At 42.6% G+C, this 6,266-nt stretch overlaps 1 pseudogene; it reads left to right on the top strand.

Moving 5' to 3' along the window:
* Positions 1-1,791: 1,791 nt before the first annotated feature.
* On the top strand, positions 1,792-4,048 carry LOC132492268 (ferritin light chain-like; annotated as a pseudogene).
* Positions 4,049-6,266: the final 2,218 nt, after the last annotated feature.

Raw genomic sequence — 6,266 nt, 5'->3', positions numbered from 1 at the left:
CAGCAAAGGTGGAGAATGTGCCGGTAGTTATAAGAAGAGTTGGCCTTTGGAGACAAATTAATATTTTTGCACTTGAATAATAATAACAATAATAATTAAAAGGCGGTCCTTCATACAGATCTGGTATAAGGTATATACACGGTAAAAGGTGAATGAATACATGACCTTTACTAAGAAGCCACAAGATACAGTACTAGGATTATACCTGTAATCCAATAGTTCCCTTGGTTAGTCTCAAGCTTGCCAGATACGTATATCTGTTGCCTCTACTAGACTTTGAGGACCCCTTAAGCAAGGACAATTTGTCTTACAGCACTTAGCAAAGTACTTTGGATACGGTATATACTCAATGCAAATTTGCTGAATTTAATTTAATTTAGAGATATCAGCTTCAAGAAATTCCTGCTTTCAAAATATTTGCAGTGCATGGGAGGAACAAAGCTAATCAACTTTAATAATTATACACATTACAAAATTAATTATGCTTATTAATATGGAAATAATTCTAAGAATCCTTCTTAATATAAAACAGTAGAAACAATTCAGTTTTACCTTCATTAAATGCACTTTCATTTTTACCTTTCATTGCTCTCCCCTGTGGCCTAAAATTGACCTGTTTTCCTATTTGATGGGGGAGTTCTACTCTCCTTTTCAAAACCACAGTTTTCCACTTGCTCTCTGCATGGGTAGCTCTGTCCAGCCTTTGGGTCTCAGCTGGGTTTCACTTTGATATCTCCTGGGCAGAGACTGAGATTAGGACTTAGGAAGGGATTCCTTAGAGAGAGAGTGGAGAAGAACGAGACAAGGAAGGAGGAAAATCCAATAAAGGACCCACTTATTGTCTGGGTACGGTTATGGACTACTGGGGCTCCCTCCCCCTAGGAGCCCTCTGCTGCATCACGTAGAATGTGCGTCAGAATTGTTCTCTAAAATGGTTGGAGTCTGGGGCCTTTATCCACCAACTTCTCTCCTTTTTTGGTTAACGGTTGCCCCTGGTGAATACTTCCAGTTTACCCTGTACCTGGCAGAGCAAGCTCCCAAAGAAATTCTGCCAAGAAAGCCCTGAGGCAGAATTAGTAGTGGGATGCTGTCTACGCGCAGGAGAACTGACCCCTACAGGTGCAGTGCAAATCGAACGCAGGTTAACACCCATGAGGCTTTGCTGAAATAGGCAGCCACTAAAGCATTTTGCCTAACTATATATATATATATTTTTTTTGCGGTACGCAGGCCTCTCACTGTTGTGGCCTCTCCTGTTGCGGAGCACAGGCTCCGGACGCACAGGCTCAGCGGCCATGGCTCACGGGCCTAAGCCGCTCCGCGGCATGTGGGATCCTCCCGGACCGGGGCATGAACCCGTGTCCCCTGCATCAGCAGGTGGACTCTCAACCTCTGCGCCACCAGGGAAGCCCTGCCTAACAATATTGATCAGCTTTAGTTTAATTATCAGGATATATCATTGTTCATCTTTGTTCGTGAGCATCTAATGTTTGGGGGGCTTCTTTCTTCTGGAAACAGTACTGCAGTTTTCCTCGAGGAAAGCCACTTCTCTATTGACAGCTATTAGGCTTCAAAAGTAGAGTCCACTCCTCGTTCTAATAATGGCCAGGAAGCAGTGTGCTCCACAGTCCATGGATGTGTCTCTTGCTTCAATAGTGTTTGTACAGAACAGACCCAGAGATGCCCCTTCCTCCAGCCCCCATCCACCCTCCAACCTATTTATCACTTGCAACCTTTGGACCAACCACTCAGCTTTCCTCGGTCTCAGGCACCAGCCAACATCATTTTCTGAGCTTAGCTCCTTAATGCCAATCAACCATGAGCTCCCAGATTTGTCAAAATTATTCTACGGAGAGAGAGGCTGTCATCAACCGCCCGGCCTACATGCATCTGCGGGCCTCCTACACCTACTGTTACCCGAAAAACTGGGTTTGCCTCTTGGTGGGTGTCGAGTTAAAAGATACAACTGTGGAAGAACATCACCTGCCGTATCAGTAAACAAAGGATGTTGCAGCCATCAATCCCTCAGCCACTGCAGCTGCCCCGATTGTGCATCTGATTCAGTATGGAGGCCCTAGACAGTTAAGGAATGATTTCAAAGAGCCCAGACTCTTGCATCTTCCCATACATGAAAAAGTACTAAAGTAACTTAAGATGTCTGGTTTTTCTTTAATTAACAGTACTCTTTTGATGTTCCAACTACCTGGGTTTGGTTGCAAAAACTCTTGTATCCTGGTTCCTCCCTTACCTCTTTGGAGCAGTCCCACAGAGCTATCTGGGAGGCTGTCTTCTGGTCTTAAGTCCTCAGAAAGTCTGCTGAAATTCTCAACTTTTAGATTGTGCCATTTTTTTCAGTTGACACAACCAAACCAAAGATCAAGAAAAGGAAGAATTTATTACTTGCAGCAAGTAAGGAGAACACTGGGGATCTTTCCCAAAGCAGTGTCTCCCTAAACAGTAAACTTGAGGAAGCTAAGGGTACATGCATTTTCATGAAGGGACTTGGGTGGTCAAAAGACTCCAAGCTTTAGTTGACAGAAGTCACAGGGGTCCAGAAAAGGTTAACATCCTCCTCCCTTAGGTTCCAGTTGATCTGGTGGTTGAGAGCTTCAGGTTAATCTTTACCATTGAAAGAGAACTGGGAGTTTTTACAACTGATATATTATCTTTGCTATTGTTACTTCTCTTACTTGACAATAGTCATTTGTTTCTGCATTCTTTTGCTCTCTTAAGATCATTAATTACTGAAATCTGTTCAAAGGACTAGCATTGTGGCCAGGCTTAGATCACAAAATGGCTTGGGCCAGAAATGGCTTATTTATGTCAAGAAAGCCGTGATTGGTTCTTTCTCTGGGGACCCCCTACCCTATCTGCTTATACTAACTTTCTCTGGGCTTCTATTTTGACCTTGGCTATGATGTGTCTCTGCAGGGCATGGGACACTTTTCCCACAAATTGGTGGAGGAGAATCCCAAGGGTGCTGAGTGTCTCTTGAAGATGCAACACCAGCAGTGACCTCACCCTCTTTCAGGACTTGCAGAAGCCGTCCCAAGATGAGTGGGGTAAAACCCAGGTGGCTACAGAAGCCACCGCGCTCATGGAGAAAAACCTGACCCAGGCCCTTTTGGATCTGCATGCGTTGGGTTCTGCCTGAGTAGACCCCCATCTCTGTGACTTCCTGGAGAGCCACTTCCTACAGGAGCAGGTGAAACTAATCAAGAAGATGGCAACAACCTGACTAACATCCACAGGCTGGGGGCCCCGAGTCTGAGCTGGACGTGTATCTCTTCAAAATGCTCACCCTCAAGCACGACTAGGAACCTCTGGAGCCCAGCACCCTTTGAGGAGTCCCTCTGGTGTCAGGGCTTCTGCCTGAAGCCTCTCTCTCTGCAGCCATTAGGCTGCTTTTGAACCACCCTGGAGCCCTAATCCAAGCCCTGGACCAAATGGAAATAATAAAGCTTTTTGCAGCAAATAATAATAATAAGAGTGGCAAGGAGGCTCCTGCTGAGCCAATCAGAGCATCACGTTCCCAATCAGCCAATGAGAAGCAATGAAATATATTCTAGGACTCTCAGTTGTAACACATTTGCTGCACCGAGGGGGGAACTAGTTTAAGGACTGAGCCCACACATGAAAAGCAGAACCAGGGGTGTAAGAGAAATAGGTTTTGGTGACATTGCTTGAGGTCTTAGATAAAACTTCATAGGTAGTGTCAACTGAAAAAATACACAATCTAAAATTTTAGAATTATGTTTTACTCCGTGGACAAAACTGAAGACTTAAGCCCAGGACACAGCATCTCATAGAGACTCTGAGAGAATTCTCCGAAGAGGTAAAGGAGGAGCCAGGATACACAGGAGTTTTTGCAACAAAGACCAGGTAGTCAGAACATCAAAAGTTTACTGTTGGGGGACTTCCCTGGTGGTGCAGTGGTTAAGACTTCGCCTGCCAATGCAGGGGGTTCAAGTTTGATCCCTGGTCAGGGAGCTAAGATCCCACATGCCTCACAGCCAAAAAACCAAAACATAAAAAAAAAAAAAAAAAACAGAAGCAATATCAAATTCAATAAAGACTTTAAAAATGGTCCACATCTAAATAAATAAATAAATAAATAAAAGATTACTGTTAAGTAAAGAAAACCAGACATCTCAAGTTATGGAATTTAGCGCTTTTCTGTGTATGGAAAGATGCAAGAGTCTGGGCTCACTGAAATCATTCCTCTGACATGCACCTCAGCGATCTGGGGCCAGTATCCTGTGCTTTCTTTTTCTTTTTTTCTTTTTTACTAATGGCCTACTTGAGTTGGTTGGGGTTTTTTTTAATTTTTATTTTATATTGGAGCGTAGTTGATTAACAACAGTGTGTTATTTCAGGTGTACAGGTAAGAGATTCAGTTATATACGTATCTATTCTTTTTCAAACTCCCTGTGGTTTCTCATCCTGAGTCTCCTCAGGGTGCACTATCGGGTGGGGTGGGGGGATGGCGGCAGCTGCTGACTGCTAGATGGCGGCCATCCTGTTCATATCCTGAGTTCCCTCAGGGCTCACCGTGGGGGCGGCTGTAATGTAATGGCTTGATGGCTGCAACATCCCTTGTTCACTGATACCGCAGGTGATATTTTTTTTCATTCGCGGTAGCGAGCCCAATTTCTGGATTTTTTTTTTTAATGAGCCAATAAATTCCCCTTTTGCATGAGTCAGTTTGGGTTCAGCTTTTCTATCATTTGCAACTTAAAGGATCTTGTATTGTCTAACTCTCCCCATAGACTGTATGTTCCATGCGGGCGGAGACCTTATCTGTCTCAGTCACCATTGTATAAGCTGATATTGGCACAGTGCCTGGCACATAGTAAGTGCTCAAAAATTATTTGTTGACTTAAATCATTTATTCAGCTCCAACTCTGAGTAGTGTAAATTACACTACTGAAGAAAATTCTAGTGTTGAAAATAGTATGTAACTAAGGTAAGATGTATTCATTCAGGTACTGGCAGGAAATTAGGTCCAGATATTTTAACTGAGGAGGCTTTAATGAAGGGATTATTTGAAGAGTCCCTTCATGAAAGGACCACACAAGAGAAATTGGGGGCATCTAGAGCTTGCAACAGTGGGAATCCATTACCATGCCTAGGGCTGAAGGGGACAAGGGGAGGAAATACTGTCATTAAAGCTTAGGGAGAGCAGAACTAGGGAGGAAGGGCTGTGGTACAAGAGCTAGAACTGTGGAGGAAAGTTGCCACTGTCAAAACCACAGTGCCCCAGGAGGGAAGAAATGGTGGAATTAATACCCTGACCTCTACTTCCTCCTTGCAACACAGGCAAAACCTAACCAGAAGTCAATCTATAAAGGAGCCTGGGTGACACGATCCCAAGTGGTAGCCTCCAGGAACATGGAGAAAGGCAAGAGAATGGATCTGTATGGTCAAACGGAGAACAACTAGGACAAATATAAGAGAAGATTCTCTTGAGAGAATAAAGAAAAGAGACCACAGAAAAGAGGAAGTCAAATATGACAGAAACCAAGTGTCAAATCAAGTGTCAGTGCTGGTGTACTTCCTTCTTATGTTTTTATCTCCTTGTAATAGGTATATATCCCTCTTCATTTTTCCCAGTTGATGCTTATTACTGCCCTCATCTTCCTAATGTTGTCTTTATGTATGAGTATTTTTTATTGAAGTGTAATTGACATACAATATCGTACTAGTTTCAAGTGTACATCATAGTGATTTGATATTTACATACATTTTGAAATGGTCAAATTGATGTCTAATTACCATCTGAGACCATACAAACTTAATACAGTGTTATTGAATATATTCCCTGTGCTGTACATTGCGTCTCTGTGATTTAATTTTTTTATAACTCAAAGTTTGTACCTCTTAATCCTTTTCACCTGTTTTGGCTGCCCCCCAACACCCTCTCATCTGGCCACCACTGTTTTGTTCTCTATGAGTCTGGTTTTGTATTGTTTGTTTTGTTTTTTGGATTCCACGTATGGTTTTGTATTGTTTGTTTTGTTTTTTCGATTCCACGTATATGTGAAATCATATGGTAATTGTCTTTCTCTATCTGACTTATTTCACTTAGCGTAATAAACTCTAGGTCCATCCATGTTCTTGCAAATGGCAAGGTTTCTTTTCTTATGGCTGAATAATATTCTATTGTTTATATACACCAATATCTTCTTTATCCTTTCATCAATCAACAGACAATTAGGTTTCTATATCTTGGCTATTGTAAATAATACTGCAAAGATATATGCATA

This window comes from Mesoplodon densirostris, chromosome 6 (genome assembly GCF_025265405.1).
Source record: "Mesoplodon densirostris isolate mMesDen1 chromosome 6, mMesDen1 primary haplotype, whole genome shotgun sequence".
Classification (NCBI taxonomy): Eukaryota; Metazoa; Chordata; class Mammalia; order Artiodactyla; family Ziphiidae; genus Mesoplodon; species Mesoplodon densirostris.
Note: the sequence above shows the minus strand (reverse complement) of the source record. Positions and strands in the feature narration are given on the sequence as shown.